The sequence below is a fragment of the Styela clava genome, chromosome 2, assembly GCF_964204865.1.
Source record: "Styela clava chromosome 2, kaStyClav1.hap1.2, whole genome shotgun sequence".
Classification (NCBI taxonomy): domain Eukaryota; kingdom Metazoa; phylum Chordata; class Ascidiacea; order Stolidobranchia; family Styelidae; genus Styela; species Styela clava.
In genome coordinates this window covers 24,934,602-24,951,109 of record NC_135251.1, presented here as the reverse complement: position 1 = coordinate 24,951,109, position 16,508 = coordinate 24,934,602, and positions in this window count along the sequence as shown.

Sequence of the window (16,508 nt, the reverse complement as noted above, 5' to 3'; positions counted from 1 at the left end):
TGATTGTGGAAAAAAACTCTGACATCATAATAAAGAGTTGCACTCAAAAGATCTAACAGCTACAATGACATCAATATAACTACTGCACTTCAGTCTTTAAATTTCAATTCATTGATTATTTTCAATGAAAAATTATCACTGAAATTATTACATAACCGTACATCAGTACATTGATTAACATTATTTTTTGGTCTGGTACCGGTACCATCGGTAGTGTAAAAAAGCATCTTCAGAATTTCTAATGCTGTAATGACTGAATGAAATAACGAATTAGGGCAAAACACCGCGCGCCCAGTATGAAACGCAAACTAATAGCGAACAGGAGTGACTTGATTCTTCAGATATCCACTACTTGACTATTCTCGTTCCAGACCTAGAAATTGCTCTCGGTTTGTATCATTTGTTCCTTAGTTAGTCATCACAGCATTACGTCATGTTACGTTCTGACGCTGCTCACGTCATGAGATATCGCGTGCGTCACGTGAGACTGAATCTATCACGCAGCCATGAATAAAATTGGACCCTACGTAAACGCACCTTCAGTCGAAACGGTCCGATCACCGTCGCCGTGCGCCTTTTCACATCGTATCGCGGAAGCGTTTGCTTTTAATTAAAAGTAACTATCGACAGCGCCAAAGAATGACAAGCAGCTTAGCATGAAGTTTCCAGAGGATGCTGCATTTTTATCCATTGGACACGAAATGCACATACCGTAAATGCTCGTTTTAACGCCCGGTCTTGATTAGGGGCCCGTTTGAATAGCCGCCCGTGTGAACAGGACATTAAAATAAATAAGGGCCGGTGCTCGAATACCCGCCTGGTGTAAATTTTTTTTTTTTGCGGATTTGTACCTGCGGTGTGTAGAAAAAGTCAAAAATTTCATTATTCTCGTTTAAATCATACTTGAGAACTGGAAATGACAATATACGATATTAATTATTGTAACGATCGATCTTATCTACCGGTATTTTTGTGTGTAATTTTACTTTTAAAATAACAAGCGCATCTGCTTGAATAAGGGCCGGTTTGAATAAGGGCCCGGTTAGTGAGTATGTTTAAAAAAATAAGCGCCCGGGCTATTAAACGAGCAAATACGGTATGCATCGTTTTTTGTTGTTGTTGATCATTTTGTTTGTATTTTTCATCTTTGTTTTCTTGTGAAAAAAACACTCTTTTTATTAACTATTGGACCAAATTAAATCAAGTCAAGTTTATTTTTGCAACCAGTAAAAATTAACCATATAGAGGACTTGCACGGGTCACGTGATTTTGTATACTGGACAGCAAAAAACAAAAACGTCCAGCTGGCTCTTGTCAGTTGCAAGTTGGATTATACTTTTCCGTTTTGCTTGGCTGGTTGAAAATGGTTATTTCGTATTGTGCCGTTGGCTGTGCATATAGTATAGACAACGAAATGGATCTTCAGTTATATTCCACTGTTTTCAAAAGATTCGGAACGTCGCGCAACGTGGATATCATCTATTGGCAAGACTGCTTGGAGTCAAGTCCAGAAGTCATCTCGCTTGTGTTTCACTGTTTGCGGACAGCACTTCGTAGATGAGGAGTGATAATGTGCCGTTATCAATTTCTTTAAGTATTCATAAGCTCCCTCATTTCAATGGAAAGCGGATAACAAACTACTGTTATTCGTAGGCTAGGCGTAGGCCTACTTGCTTGTCTACTTGCAGGCTTGACTTGTGTAAGGAATTAATCATCAATTGCTATATGGTAGTGTTTCCCTAATTAGCAGGTAATCTATTACGAAGTGTGAAAGGTTGAATAGATAACTAAAGTTCAACATCAGTGGTCATGCAAAAAATAACCAGAATTCAATTGAATTCGCCATCTAGGAATACGCTCGCCACCGCATCTCTGATTACCCTGGTAGTTCACAGGATCCTATCCCATGCAGGGATAGTTATGTGCGAGAGGATTGCAGCTCTACTCCCACCGAGGGTGGTTAACATGCCCGCTGATCGGCTACGACCATCCCCCACCATCCAAGTCCATGCTTCTAAAAACAAATAACTGGCTCCTCTCAGATAAATCCTATCCTAAAGGTGCTTGTACAACTGACCCAAAATGTCGTTTTATTGTCATTGGTAAAAAAGATATGCTACCCGGAATCAAATTCATTTACGACTAGTGTTTGTGGTGAGATATGGACATAAGTTTCACACCATTTGATCGTTAGATTTTATGAAAATTCTACAATTATTACAAAGCTAGTGCAGGATCATGATATCGAATAAATCTGTATCCTTTATCTTACAAGTATGGGTGCGACCATGGAATAGATCAGGGGTCACCAAACTACTGCCCGCGGGCCGGATCCGGCCCGCGACGTCATTTTATCCGGCCCGCAATAACACGCAAATATGGCTAAATTTTTTTCAAAGGGAGATTTTCCCGATCATCGTCTTCCTTGTTTCGTAACATTGGCCGATCAGCAAGTTGCAAAACAAGTGACGTAATAATAGGCCTTTTCGCATCCGCTCAGACACTTTGTCACCTTGACAGATTTTCAGTCGTGGTTGTAAACAATATTTCGTTTTTGCGACTTTGAATGCTATTCGATAGTTTTAGGTTGCGTATCGGAAATTTAAGTATGAATCAATTAAGTCAATTATCATTTGCCTCCTTAGGAGTTGTAGTTTTAATAGTAGTAATGAAAAATTAGTCTAAAAATATAGCAGTGACAAAATAGGCTAAATTCTTTACCGGTACGCAACGTTTTCTGCGAAAGATGTACTTGTACACTCGTGGCGCGTGCTTTCTACGAAACAGTTCACGTTTTTTGTGCTAAAATAAACGTCCAATGTGCATTTTGCGCTAGCAGTACTGTAATTCCTCGCGTACTGCTCCAATTTCACAAGTCACACTAACTTTTGTCTAAATGCGGATATTCATGTAGGTATGTTTCCAAAAAATTGAAGTTCATCCGATTTAAATAAAAACTGCGCCAGTGGATAGATCTGAGTGAAAATAGAAAACAATACCAAGTTTATAAAAAACGGTCAAGAAATAACGGAGATTTCGGAATTTTTGTACCGCCCGACAGGCCACTTTTTTCCATAATAATTGTAATATTTTTTTGGTAAGAACTCTAATAAATATGAAAAAGAACACATATCAATCACTAATCTTTCCATGTCCGTCCCATATATGATTGAGACTATTTCAGGATTTTATTTTGGCAAGGGTCATTGACACCGCCGAAAGATCGTCTCAAATAAACGCTAAAGTTGTGCATGATCGTTTGACGGTGGTTCATTATGAGTAATAATCAACGATGCTCTGATTGTACAAACTTCCTAAAAATTGGTAAGTATCAAGTTAGGAAAGAAATACATACGTCCATATAAATTTATTGGTGTCCATAGAAAATATCATTAATTTGCACTACGTATAACTGGAATTCTTTTTCATGTTGTTATTGTTGTTTTAATTACTAGAACAATTGCTTCGCCATTTCAGTAGATAATGAACCGTATACTCCCAAAGATACTTCTTGTGGGCGCGGTGTTACAATTTGCATATTTTAGCCCCACCTTGCCACGTCATCTAAAAATTATGTCACTGCGACGTCACAATCATACTTCAATTTGAGAAAGATAGCTTGCATTCAGTGAGTTCGTTGTCGAAGGCGCAATTACAGGCGATCGTCGGTATACTATCATTAATTTTCACTACGTATAACTGGAGCGTAATTTTTAAAAGCGGCGAATGCTAGGAAATTTAGGCGCTGATGAAAAACATCAAATCCAGATAATAGTTGTTTATTTTATCTGAATTATGTCAAAATTTCATGAAACTCCAAGCTACAGCAGGCAGTCCGTAGTCGTTTTTATGAGCGGTATTCCAACACGGCGTAACTAAGAAAACGTGATGCGTACATTTTTGGCGCAAAAAAGCGGATCTTGTAACATTCATAATTCACGACAGCAACGTTTTGATAACAGCTAAACTCAGGATAGTTGTCTAGATATAGAAATCTTGTGTATATATTTGTTTACCTGGGATGTTCTCGATCTATATTCTGCGATATAGATAGAATTTAATATTCAAGTCTTCAATGTAGAATATATATTATTGTTGAATAAATTGAATGGATTTCCCAACTTTTGTAAATTTATTGTATTGCATTGACAAAAATATTCATCCGGCCCGTTTCAACACAGTTTGAGTCATACCCGGCCCGCGGTCCAAAAAGTTTGGTGACCCCTGGAATAGATGGATGACAAAGTATGAGATATTTCGTGTTTCACATGAATCCATCGTGCTCAAATTTGACTGTTTTCAAGGTTTGATGGCTCCAACTGCCTAATTTTATCGGTACACAAGATAATTTTCAATGTGGCATGCATGGGTAGATAAGGATGGCAGGATAAGATAACCTGGAAGTAACATTCCATAATTTAGAGTAAAATGTGCGTTATTTTTCCTCATAATAGTCGTACATCTCCATATACTATATTCTCTCGTAGCAATAGTTGGTGTACGTACTATAGGAATGATATAATATTAATATATAGGCTATCCTAGTATTCTTTAATCGCCCTCCTCAATGGATACTTTGAGCATAGCCTCACTTAATGCTAATGGGCTTGCCTCAAACAGACTCAGGTTGGGTCACTGGTTACAGAGACACCGACCTGATATAATATCCCTACAACAAGTCCATCGTTGTAGAAAGGACGACATTAAATCCTGGGCGACAGATCTGGGATACACCGCATATCTCAATACCATCCTCCATGATGATTTAACCATAAAACATTCTAGGTCTGGTACTGGAATCTTAGTTAAAAATGTCCTGACCTTGAAATCCTCTTCGAGGATAGGGCGGTGCAGGGGTGTGTTGAAATCTTCTTCTAAGATAAGATGGGGCAAAGGTGCCTGGAAGAACAACATCACTCTCTATCAAGATCCACTATATCTTGATATTATAACGCATAACTATAAAGAACTGGTCCACCATATAGGAAATTTTTCATTAATTCAGGATTGGTGAGATTATGCTAAAAATCACATCAAGAAGACGTCTATTGCTTTTTCTATTAACAAAGCAAAAGAAAGTAGGATGAAAAGAAACCATCTGCAATATTTAATTAGCGAAGGTCAAGATCATAGCGAGATTATAAATTTACGAAATGAACTTCTCCTCCAGCAAACTAAAAAATTAGATTACATAAAGTTGAAAGCCAGGATCTACGAAACTGAAGAGGGCGAAGAGCCCACCGGAATATTTTTTCAACAAATTAAAAAACGGGAGCAGGAAACAACAATCCTGCAATTAAAGGATAAATTTGGAACTATAAAAGAAAACCCGGATGATATAATCAGAATAGTCCATGATTTTTATAGGTACCTACGGGGAACCACATCAGATATTGATGTGACAACCCAGGAGGACCTTATAAAAATCATGGAATCCACTCAATTATCGAGTGATGACAATAGTCAAATTCAAGCTTGGGCAACTGAAGGAGAGGTTCATCAAATAATTACAGGGATGGAGAATGGCAAGTCGCCGGGCCTCGACGGCTTGTCGAAAGAGTTCTATAAGACGTTTTGGTCATTAATAAAAAAAGAATTTCTCGTTTTGATAAATAATATTTTGCTCTCAGGTATATTACCAGAATCATGCAAAAAAGCTAGAGTTAAATTAATCCATAAAAAATCCGACGTCACAGATTTGAAAAATTGGCGTCCGATTTCAAATTTGAACGTTGATTATAAAATAATTACAAAACTTCTTTCAAAACGCCTTACTAAACATCTTTCTCCTATAATAATTAGCCCGACCCAGAAGAGTACCATTCCTGGGCGTAGCATTTTTGACGTGCATTATAATATTAATAGTGCACTCAGTTATGCTAACTTCACTAATACCCCTTGTTTCATAGTCTCTATAGATAATCTCAAAGCGTTTGACATGGTCAACCATCACTATCTCTTGAGAATACTCGAGATGATTAACCTGGGCCCAAACGCTTTGAGATTGATAAAATCTATCTATACGGGTATAACTAGTATAATTGAGGTCAACGGGGCTTTCACCAAAAAAATCCTTGACGGATGCCCCTGAGTATGCTGTTATATACCATCAACGCGGAGCCCCTCAGCCGCCGTATAGTAGATAATAATTTTATAAAAGGCATCCGTATGGGCAACTTTCATCATAAGATGGATCAGTATGCGGACGACGCAAATTTTATTGCGTCGGACGCATACTCCATCGATGCTATTTTTCAGGAATTGGAGTTTTTTCGTTCTGCCACAGGGCAGAAAATCAATAAAGAAAAAACTAGCATCCTCTGTTCGAATAATGGAGCGAAGGAGATGATATCATTCTTCCCCCATTATAAATTTGTAAAGGATACTGTTAAAATTCTTGGGATTTATTTTGGTAAAAATAGGGTTCACTCAACTTGGAGTGAAAAGGTCTCCAAAATTGAAAATATTATAAACCTAAATAGGACTAGACAATCATCTTGGTACGACAAGATCCTGGTACTTAATTCCTTGGTCTTGTCGCAAGTCCTATATAGTGCGAGGTCGGTAATGATGCCATCTCATATCATCAAATATATTAATAGGAAGATCTTTTCTTTTCTCTGGAGCTCAGAACCTATGGAAGTTCTGGGCAGGCGGATCCTCCGGAACGAAAGATCCAAGGGTGGAATGGATGTTGCGTGTCTTGACACCAAGATTGTTGCCTGCCGGACTGAACGCTTTCAACAACTGGTCTCCCTAGCTAACCCCACTCAATTGTGGCATAGAGAGGCCCAGTTCAGCCTTGGCAGTAAGATAATCCTGGGCTATTTAGCAACAGCATTCCCCATTCCATCCATGTTCCAGAATCATGGCGGAAAGCCTTTAACACTTTTCGTGTGTTGAAGGATAAAGGACATGATTGGGATACCGCCGGCCTGGCTTCCAATTATAGGTCTCTAATGAGTTCCAGAGAAGAGTGCCCTCCATCAAATGTGGATTGGGAACTAGTCCATCTCTCTAAACATCATAATAAAAAACATTTCAGTAATCTCGAAAGAGAATTTTCATATAGGATCACTCGAAACGGATTCCTTTTCGGTCAACGCCGGAAGGGACAACATCTGTTGGCACGCGAGATGAAATATGGGAATGTCATCCAGTACGATCTTGTTCCAAATTGGAAAGAGATTCTCTCTGGATATGATTCCCATATATAAAAATCTTGCGTGCCTGAAAATAATTTGCTGTAATTTAATATCCTATTATCAATTACTTACCTCGTGGCTACTTGATAACTGTATTATACCTCTAATGTATAATAACCCTAATATAATAAAACACCTGGATAATACAGTAACTAAACATGGTAAATAAAGCTAATATATAACGCCTTACACCTAAATAGCAACCTTTATTATTATTTAATTTATTCTCTTATTATTATTTTTTGTTGCTGTTATTTTCTTCTCCTCTCTCTTATAGCTCTTTAATCTCCTTCATTTTCTGTCTAAACTCTTTACTTCGTCACTCTGACTCTTTCACTTCTATTTCCTATTTGCCTGGCCAAAACGAAATACTCGCCACTAGAGGGTTGAATGAGTGTACATCAGGGTGCCTTTCTCCGAACCCTCACACGTGGCGGGAAATATTTCGTCGAGGCCAGGCGTTCTGTTAACTCTATCCTTTAAATTTTTCAGAAAAATGAAATACCATCTGAAAGCCTCCCCTGCAACAAGTAAGTATCGGTGGGTCGAGGCCTACCAAAAAAAAAAAAATGTAAATCTGCCTCCACAGCCCTTTCAAATGAAAGATATGATGCCTCGGGGGTAATTTCTATCAAATATTTTATAGTATTATGGTTCAAGTAAAAATAGATGTAGGCGGATTCTTTTAAAGTGTGGTAGGTCTAGTCGAAAGACACATTAAATGTTTATGCTAACAACTGCAAAGTAATATTGCAACGCATACAAGTTAACAGAATTTGTTGAAATGGTCCTGCCTTTTGCCTTTCTTCAAAATCCCCCCTTTTCTAACTACTCTCTTCCTCTATGGGGATGGCGAAAATTCAAATATGGATGGGACATAAGCAGCTGATAATGGGTTATCTTCCCTTTTTTCTGAAAATAAATTTAGCACTAATCATCATTTGACAGTGCCAAGTTTGTGTATCAGGTCAGTGATAAATTACCTGCTAACTAGCAAAACAATCAGACAACACTTTTTGCCATTAATGAAAATTTCTTTCAATTTAAAACGCAAATATGCCTACCAATGTGGGTAGTTTTTAGGTTAGGATTTATCTGTGGTTGGGACAGATTGCAAGGTGCAACATCGTACGATTACCATTCTATGTCGGGATTAGTTAGCCAGTTATTTGTTTTAGAAGCATGGCCTTGATGGTGGGGGATGTCGTAATCGACCAGCGGTCGTGTGAACCACCCTCAGTGGGAGTAGAGCTGCAATCATCTCGCACATACCTATCCCCGCATGGGATTGGAACCTGTGAAACTCCCAGAGGGATCAGAGATACGGTGGCGAGCGTATTCCTAGATTGAGAATTCAATTGAATTCTAGTTATTTTCTAGTTTTATTATTCCCCGACCTTTGACCCCCGAAAAATTCTTCCTATACTTTACCATTGCAAAATTTTCGGGCCTTATTTCAAGAGTGGTTTTGCGAGTTGGCGCCTGTAATATAGGGTATGTGTTTCAACCCATCATTATGCTTCATCGCATACAACAATCTGTTTTTCAAAAGTACCGGTAAAGAATTTTAGCCTAGTCTATTACAGCTATTTTTCCACTAATTTTTTATTACCGCAATTGGATTAAATTAAAACTCCTAGGAAGACAGAGTGATCATTGAATTATCCAATTTATATTTAAATTTCCAGAACACAACTGAAAACTAACGAATAGAGTTCGAAAACGCGAAAACGAGGCAATGTTTACGACCACGCCTGAAAATCTGTCTGAGTGAGAAAAGTGTCTAAGCGGATGCGAAAAAGGTCATTATGACGTCACTTCTTGCTGATTGGCCAATGTCACGATGTAAATAAGGAAGTTGATGCTCTGGGGAAACCTGGGAAAGGCAGACACGCAGAATAATTCCCCAAAAATCATATGCGGTGACTTACCAGTACATGTATCGGGAACCGGGGTACCGTGACAGTACAGGGACTGTCATAGATATTTTAGGTCATGTGACAATGATCCATTCTTCTTGATTATATTGAAACATCAATTGAAATATCTCGTGATATGAGTCAACTATGTACCATATTACCGTATCAGGTACTGAACGACATCAAACATTCCACATAAAAAAGTTACGAAATAACATGCGTCAACTTAACACCACCTGGCGTTGACTGTCATAGCCGTTTAGAGCCGATGGACAATTCGACTACACGGACAACTCGCCAGGTTATCTGTAGTCGAGTTGTCTCCATTCAATTGCAACATGAATTGAAATACTAAGTAATCCGTATCATTCCCTTCTCCATTATTGAAACAAAATTTAAAAAACAAGCCCATTCACCATTCCTCAAATCTTAGCAAAGCAAGGATTCCATTACAAACGAGAGGTGTTGGTAGCATAAAAGTCCTATTGGGGGTGTCAAAATAGGGCTGACAAAATCCGGTCGTTGCGTGTCAAATTGGGGGTGACGAAATAGGGTCGTCAGTCAAGTCAGGAGTGGCGAAATACGGTCGGTGCGTGTCAGATAGGGGGTGACGAAAAACGATCGGTCGTTGCGCGGTGCCAGGTTAGCGGTGACGAAATACGGTCGCTGCGAAGAAACCTTAATGATTTGATTTCCGCATGTCAGAATAGTAGCATCACTTTTTGAACTAGACTATATACCGTATTTTTCCGTGTATAATACGCACCCACGTATAATACGCAGGGTTCTTTTAGGATGTGAATTGTATGAAAATACCAAGGTCCATGCATAATACGCAAGGTCGAATTCAGTCACTCACTTCGGTCACTTGCGTCGACCGCATTTGGTATTTTTGAGAAGCCAGCAAGTTTCACTGTGAATTTAATAATATGTTTAAGTGTTTATGACCAAGGTTCACTCTAAGCTGCGCAATTGCGCAGTGCCACCAGAACATTTGCGCAGTAAAATCTCATCCTCGCGCAGTTGAAACATTTCGTTATCAAAGCGTGGCTCATATTTTATATGTCATATTTATTAACGCTTAACTAGAATGCTCGTTCTATGTTTCAGCGTGTTTTGGTGATCACTGGTCATTGTGAAGTCACACACGTGTATGTCACGCTCTAGTACAGTGGTTCTTAAACTTTTTGAGCCGCGCCCCCCTTTGAAAAATTTTACATACTTCGCGCCCCCCCCCCCCCCCCCCTCTTTTTGCTTTGAAAAAATGCTTTTGTGATGGACAAGTTGTTATATATTAGGATGGCGCTATAACTGAGTGTTGGTCTCATAGCGTCATTGCTCAGATTGTTTAGGCATAAAACGCTTCGGAGTACATCTTCGCCATTCACTGTCGTATGTATAAAGCCAAATAGTGGTTGGTCATCATACTTTCTCGTTTTTCCGCTCAGTTTTCAATACTTGGCAAAGTCAATCTAATTATTAATTTGGACATTGAAAATCTCATAAATTCCTTGTGCGTGCGGCACACCAGTACTTTTCTAAAACCACAGACTTGATATAAATTTTTCTCCTTGGGATCGCAGACTCTGGAATATCTGTAGCTGTGATATCTCGAAATTAATCGAGTGTCGGCATTGCGATAGAGCGGAGTAAGAGTTGCAGGGACAGCTCATATTGGTGAAATTGGCAAGAATAAAAATCAAAACAAATAAAGCAACCATGTTAAATAAGTATATCAATCATGGATTGAATATTTTATTCAACAGAAAAACCATTACATATCCGTTGAAAAAGTCGGCTCTTTTAACGACTGGCGTAATCTCGAGGACTGACTCAAAAGCCGTACAGCGTGGGTTTCGTTTCGATGAATATGTATTTTTCATCTACTAATATATTTACTTTCATGTATTTTAATTGTACTAAATTAAATATACTTTCTGGAATATTATACCAGATCTTTCTAATGACGACAACGAGTGCAATAAATATAAAAACTGAATATAATCGGGCAGTTGATCACACTTTATTATGTCCGCGGATTGGTGGGTATTTTAGATAGGTAATGAGTTTATTTTGTCGTAAGTCGCCGCAACCGCGAGTTACCTTGAACACAAATGACTTAAAATAGAGAGACATCTTGAATTATTGTAGTTATTACGAGACAGAAAAATTTATTATAACACGAAAAAGCCGGTATTTTTAACGAACGCGGAGACCGTTTCAGGAGCCGTTACACGTAAATTTCCGATTCCATCTTGTGACCTCTCGCGCCCCCCCTGAGAGCATCCCTAGGGGGGCGCGCCCCCCAGTTTAAGAACCACTGCTCTAGTACATTGATTTCTGTATGCCGGTGACGCAAATTTATCGCTGTTCCGCGTTAAGGAATCTGATAGTCTGCAAAATTTGTCGGGAAGTGGCACCTAATAGTAATTTGGAAAAGAATAATCTTGGATGGAAAGTTGACTGTCTAAGATGCCATTCAAATCAGAAAAAGCATATTAACGCACTAGATCAGTGGTTTCCAACTGCCGGTGACGGTCCACCAAGCTATTTTGCCATTCAGTGGGAAATTTCGTTTTGTTAATTTTCTGCCGTTTCGATCGCTTTATCGAATCCGAAATAACGGATTTAAAGATTTACGTTGGTTTATTACGCATTTCTCTTCTGTCGTCATATTACTGTTTGGTGAGGTCGGTATTATTCGCCTGGCAACGTCTTGGCGCCGTGTGATCACACTTTTCGTTTCCGATTCATCATTCATCGCAAAATCGCTCTGTCAAATCTCGCAAGATTCATAAACCTGGAAATCAGCATGCGTGCTTTTTCCGTTCTGCGTGCTTTTCTTCATTAATATTACCATTCAAATATGAGGTTATGAATATTTCTTTGTTTAAACAAGAAAACAGTCAAGAATTGTATAATATTACAGAGTATGCCTTGGCAACCACCAAGATGAGGCTTGTTGCGGCCCAGCAGGTGGTCAGGAGACGCGCAACAAAAACATTAAGATCTTTTCTAGGTGATGCACAGCAGGATTTTGACCCCCTGGTGCCAAGTTAGAAACTACTTTATCATTGTAATATAAATTCATTTGTCTGGGGCATCGATCAAATGCAGAGGGTTGATATGATGAAACCACTAGTTTACAGTCCAGATTTAAAAAAGAATCACTGTCACAGTATTTGAGCCCTCTCGATATCGAATGCTTATCGCTAGGTAATCGAACAATCAAACTGTTGTCCGAATATTCAATCAGTTACTCGTACGAAAAAAACTTTATCATCGTTAGCTTTAACTAAAACGAAGCAAATAAATAGACTGTGAGCCACTGCAGAGCTAGGTGTTGCAAAACCATTTTTTATGCCTCGTTTGCAATCTTGTATTGGCAACGAAACAGCAGCAAATTCTCGCTAGAGGTAATTGTGTTTGTACATGATTTGGCATGTACATGTTTTTTATGCGAGGTTTTTCTTGGTGTATTTTTTACGCGAAATCGGTGCCCAGCACTTCATGTTATTATGCAAGTATATGTTATTATTTTATGTTCCACCTATTTTCCTTTTTGCCGGTCCGCGAATACATTATTTAATTTAACCGGTCCGCCAGGGTAGAAAGGTTCGGAACCACTGCACTAGATGCATTAACTCAGAAGCGAAACGTGGAAGCAAGAGGAGCTTGTTCGAACTTCCTCAATACCAACCGCTGAAGAGAGTGAAGTTTTGAAATAAAGCCTCATATAGATAGTGTTCTGCCACGTGTTAAGCTGCTGAAATCATCAATATTGTCGCGAGGTGATAAATAGTCGTGTGTCAAAATAGACTAAATTGCCACCTTCAGGTTGAAACAAAAATTACGGCTTTGAATTTTTGAAGAGCATAGAATTTGTCGCCAGGAAAGAAATTTTACTAAGCGAAAGACAAACAAAATTTCATACCCTGATTGTTGATGTAAGCAATGATATTTCAACAACAAAAATGTTGAGATTCTACATTAAGTATTGTACTTTGTATGATTGTCGCTTGATTTAGCAATAAAACACAACAAACATGGACAAAGTGTATAAACGTTGGAAAAGCACGAAAACAAGAAGAAGCTATTTAATGTGTGCTTTTTTCGCATTCCGATAATAAATAATAGGCTACTATTGTAATATTTCACAAAGTTTGAATAATTTAGGATTCTGCTCAGCGTTAAAATAGCCTTGCTCAGTAAAACCAACATTTGCGCAGTGTGGAATTTTCTTAGAGGGAACACTGTTGTCATGCATAATCCTACGCGCACAAAGGCGTTCCCTGGATTTCTAACTCATTACTGATTTTCTTAAGCAATATTCAATAAATTTAATATGCAAATGTTCTATAAATTCTCCATGATACAAGTTTAACTAGAAGTAATATATATATTTATAATGATGATAGGAGAATATAGAATTGAATAAGAAAATTCGAGAAATTTGTTTTTACGTGTAGAAGGTAATTGAATTGGAGAATGCTGCTTAGGTGCTCAGTTGTCCGCGGACACTCCGATACCGTCTGATCGTACCCGATTTGGCGAGCCATTGGCTGTACCGGTAGCGTACCGTAGGTTACCGGTACCGTACCTCCATGACAATTACAATAACCGGTACCATGCTGGTAATTAATATTACGTACAACCTGTAACTGGCTGCGCTCAATTCATCACTCGATTCACTATATTCTACTAGCTAGACTTCCGTATCTCTCATTCGTTTCATGAGTGATTGCATGGGTACAGGTTTACTCGCGGCGATTAGTCAAAACGAGATAAATGAAACAAGCCGCAAATCAAAGTGAGAAAAAATGATTTAGGAACGTTCAGTTTTGCCGATACGCAAAACGGAATTGAGGGACGCCAGACTGGACGACAACAACAATCAAACTATCGATTTAAAGGGACGTTTTTATCACTTGACACTTATATACACTGGTTATCGAGATAGATGCGTTGTCCTTTGTTAGACAAGATAGTCCATTCTGTGGGTGTGATTCTACTCATCTACTACAATAAGCATGATCTGGTTATTACGGACTTTGTCACATAAAATTAATAGAAATAAGACTGAAAGGAAACATGTTTATTTGGCAATTGCGTGTAAAATATCGATCAGGTTTTTTTGAAAATTTTCTACACCAATGTATAATACGCACCCCCTAATTTCGGAGATGAAATTCGGAACCGAAAGTGCGTATTATACACGGAGAAATACGGTAATACCAAACATAGCGTATATTCCGGTAATTTTATGAAAAATATATATCTATATATCATAGTTGAAAATGTGGTTTTGTATTTGAACTTAATTTACCACAATTATTTTTTACTTTTTAGATAGATAATACAGCGATATTGGACGTCTATGGTGGCCCATCGTTGTCACGCGTAAAATTGAAAAAAAATAAATAAGAAACTTGAAATAAAAGTAAAATAAAAAAATAGTTGTAAAAAAACATAAAAAAAATTTTTAAAAAAATCTAAAAAAAAAAAAAAAAAAAATTAAAAATAAAAACGAAAATAAAATGAAAATAATAAAAAGGTTGACAACGATGGGCCGCCTCGTGGCCCATCGTTGTCACGCGTTTTTATTTTAAAAAAAAAAATTTTCTTCTGCTTGGGACCAACGTTGTCATGCATAATCCTACGCGCACAAAGGCGTTCCCTGGATTTCTAACTCATTACTGATTTTCTTAAGCAATATTCAATAAATTTAATATGCAAATGTTCTATAAATTCTCCATGATACAAGTTTAACTAGAAGTAATATATATATTTATAATGATGATAGGAGAATATAGAATTGAATAAGAAAATTCGAGAAATTTGTTTTTACGTGTAGAAGGTAATTGAATTGGAGAATGCTGCTTAGGTGCTCAGTTGTCCGCGGACACTCCGATACCGTCTGATCGTACCCGATTTGGCGAGCCATTGGCTGTACCGGTAGCGTACCGTAGGTTACCGGTACCGTACCTCCATGACAATTACAATAACCGGTACCATGCTGGTAATTAATATTACGTACAACCTGTAACTGGCTGCGCTCAATTCATCACTCGATTCACTATATTCTACTAGCTAGACTTCCGTATCTCTCATTCGTTTCATGAGTGATTGCATGGGTACAGGTACGATCAGACGGTACCGGTATCGCAAGAGTGTATTTATTTCGTCGAGTATTTATATGTTTATTGTAGCAATTGAGCCGCTGTTATTTACTATCAACCTAAATAAAGATGCGAGGGTATACCGGTAGTGACGCCAGGAAATATAGAATTGAATAGAAATTATTTATGAAATCGGCGATGACAAACCTTGAAAAGGTATTGGAAGTTATGATTCATGAAATGGTGTATGCATCAGGTGTTTTATTGCTTGAATGAGGAACCAATCACGGACCAAAATTTCGGAAAAGATCACGCCGTATTGTAAAAACAGTCAACGCTCAAAGGTACAATATTCCCAATAATAACAATAACATAATAAAAAAACGATCCGAAGTCCACTTCATGTCCAACGATTTCAGACTCCAGACCGGCAACTTGAGTAAATTCTTCCGCAAGTGTGTGTACCAGTGGCGGCGCGTCAATAGGGCCAACCGGGGCAATGCCCCGGTTGTTTTTTCGGTATAATAAAAAATACCTGAATATCGGTTGCACAGACTGTCTACACTAGCCATATTCTCCCGACATGGTTCATTTTTCGCTCGCAAAGCCTTCGCCGAACGTCGACGGGGCGACGCCGATTTTGCCCCTGTTGCTCATTGTATATCGGATTCTCTTTTTTATCTTCCACTCGCCGCGTTTGTCTCGTTTGTTTTCTGTTTCTTTTACTAAATCATCGGGGCTAGCCCCGAAATTATGACGACACAATGCCGACGTTTCTTACAACAACGTGTTGACATATTCACGCATTCCTTCTCGTTCGTTGGTTGCTTGAAGAGTTGATAGTTTCCTCGCCTTCGTTTTTGTCGCTTGTTTCGCTAGTTGAATCAGTTAGAGACCTTTAGTCCATTTGCTTTCGATTTTCCACATTCCTTTTGAGCTCCTCACTTCTTTCCGGCTTCGCATTTCTTAGCCTTAGACCTCATAATGAATAGGGTTGATGCACTACTTCGCACTCTGTTTTCGCAGCTGCCGCTGGAACAAAAATTAGAGGTACAACGTCTTGGGTCTTATCAACCAAAAAATTGTTCACTGGAACAATCCCATGACGGAGGAAAGCGTCGGCGTACATTCTGCGCAGAAACTTGGTATAAAAAACACGAATGGTTGTGTTACAGCGAGGACAAAAATGCACTTTTTTGTTTTTGCCTACTTTTTGCTACCGCCCTTGACTCACATTGGTGTAAACTTGGTTTTAGAGATCTTAA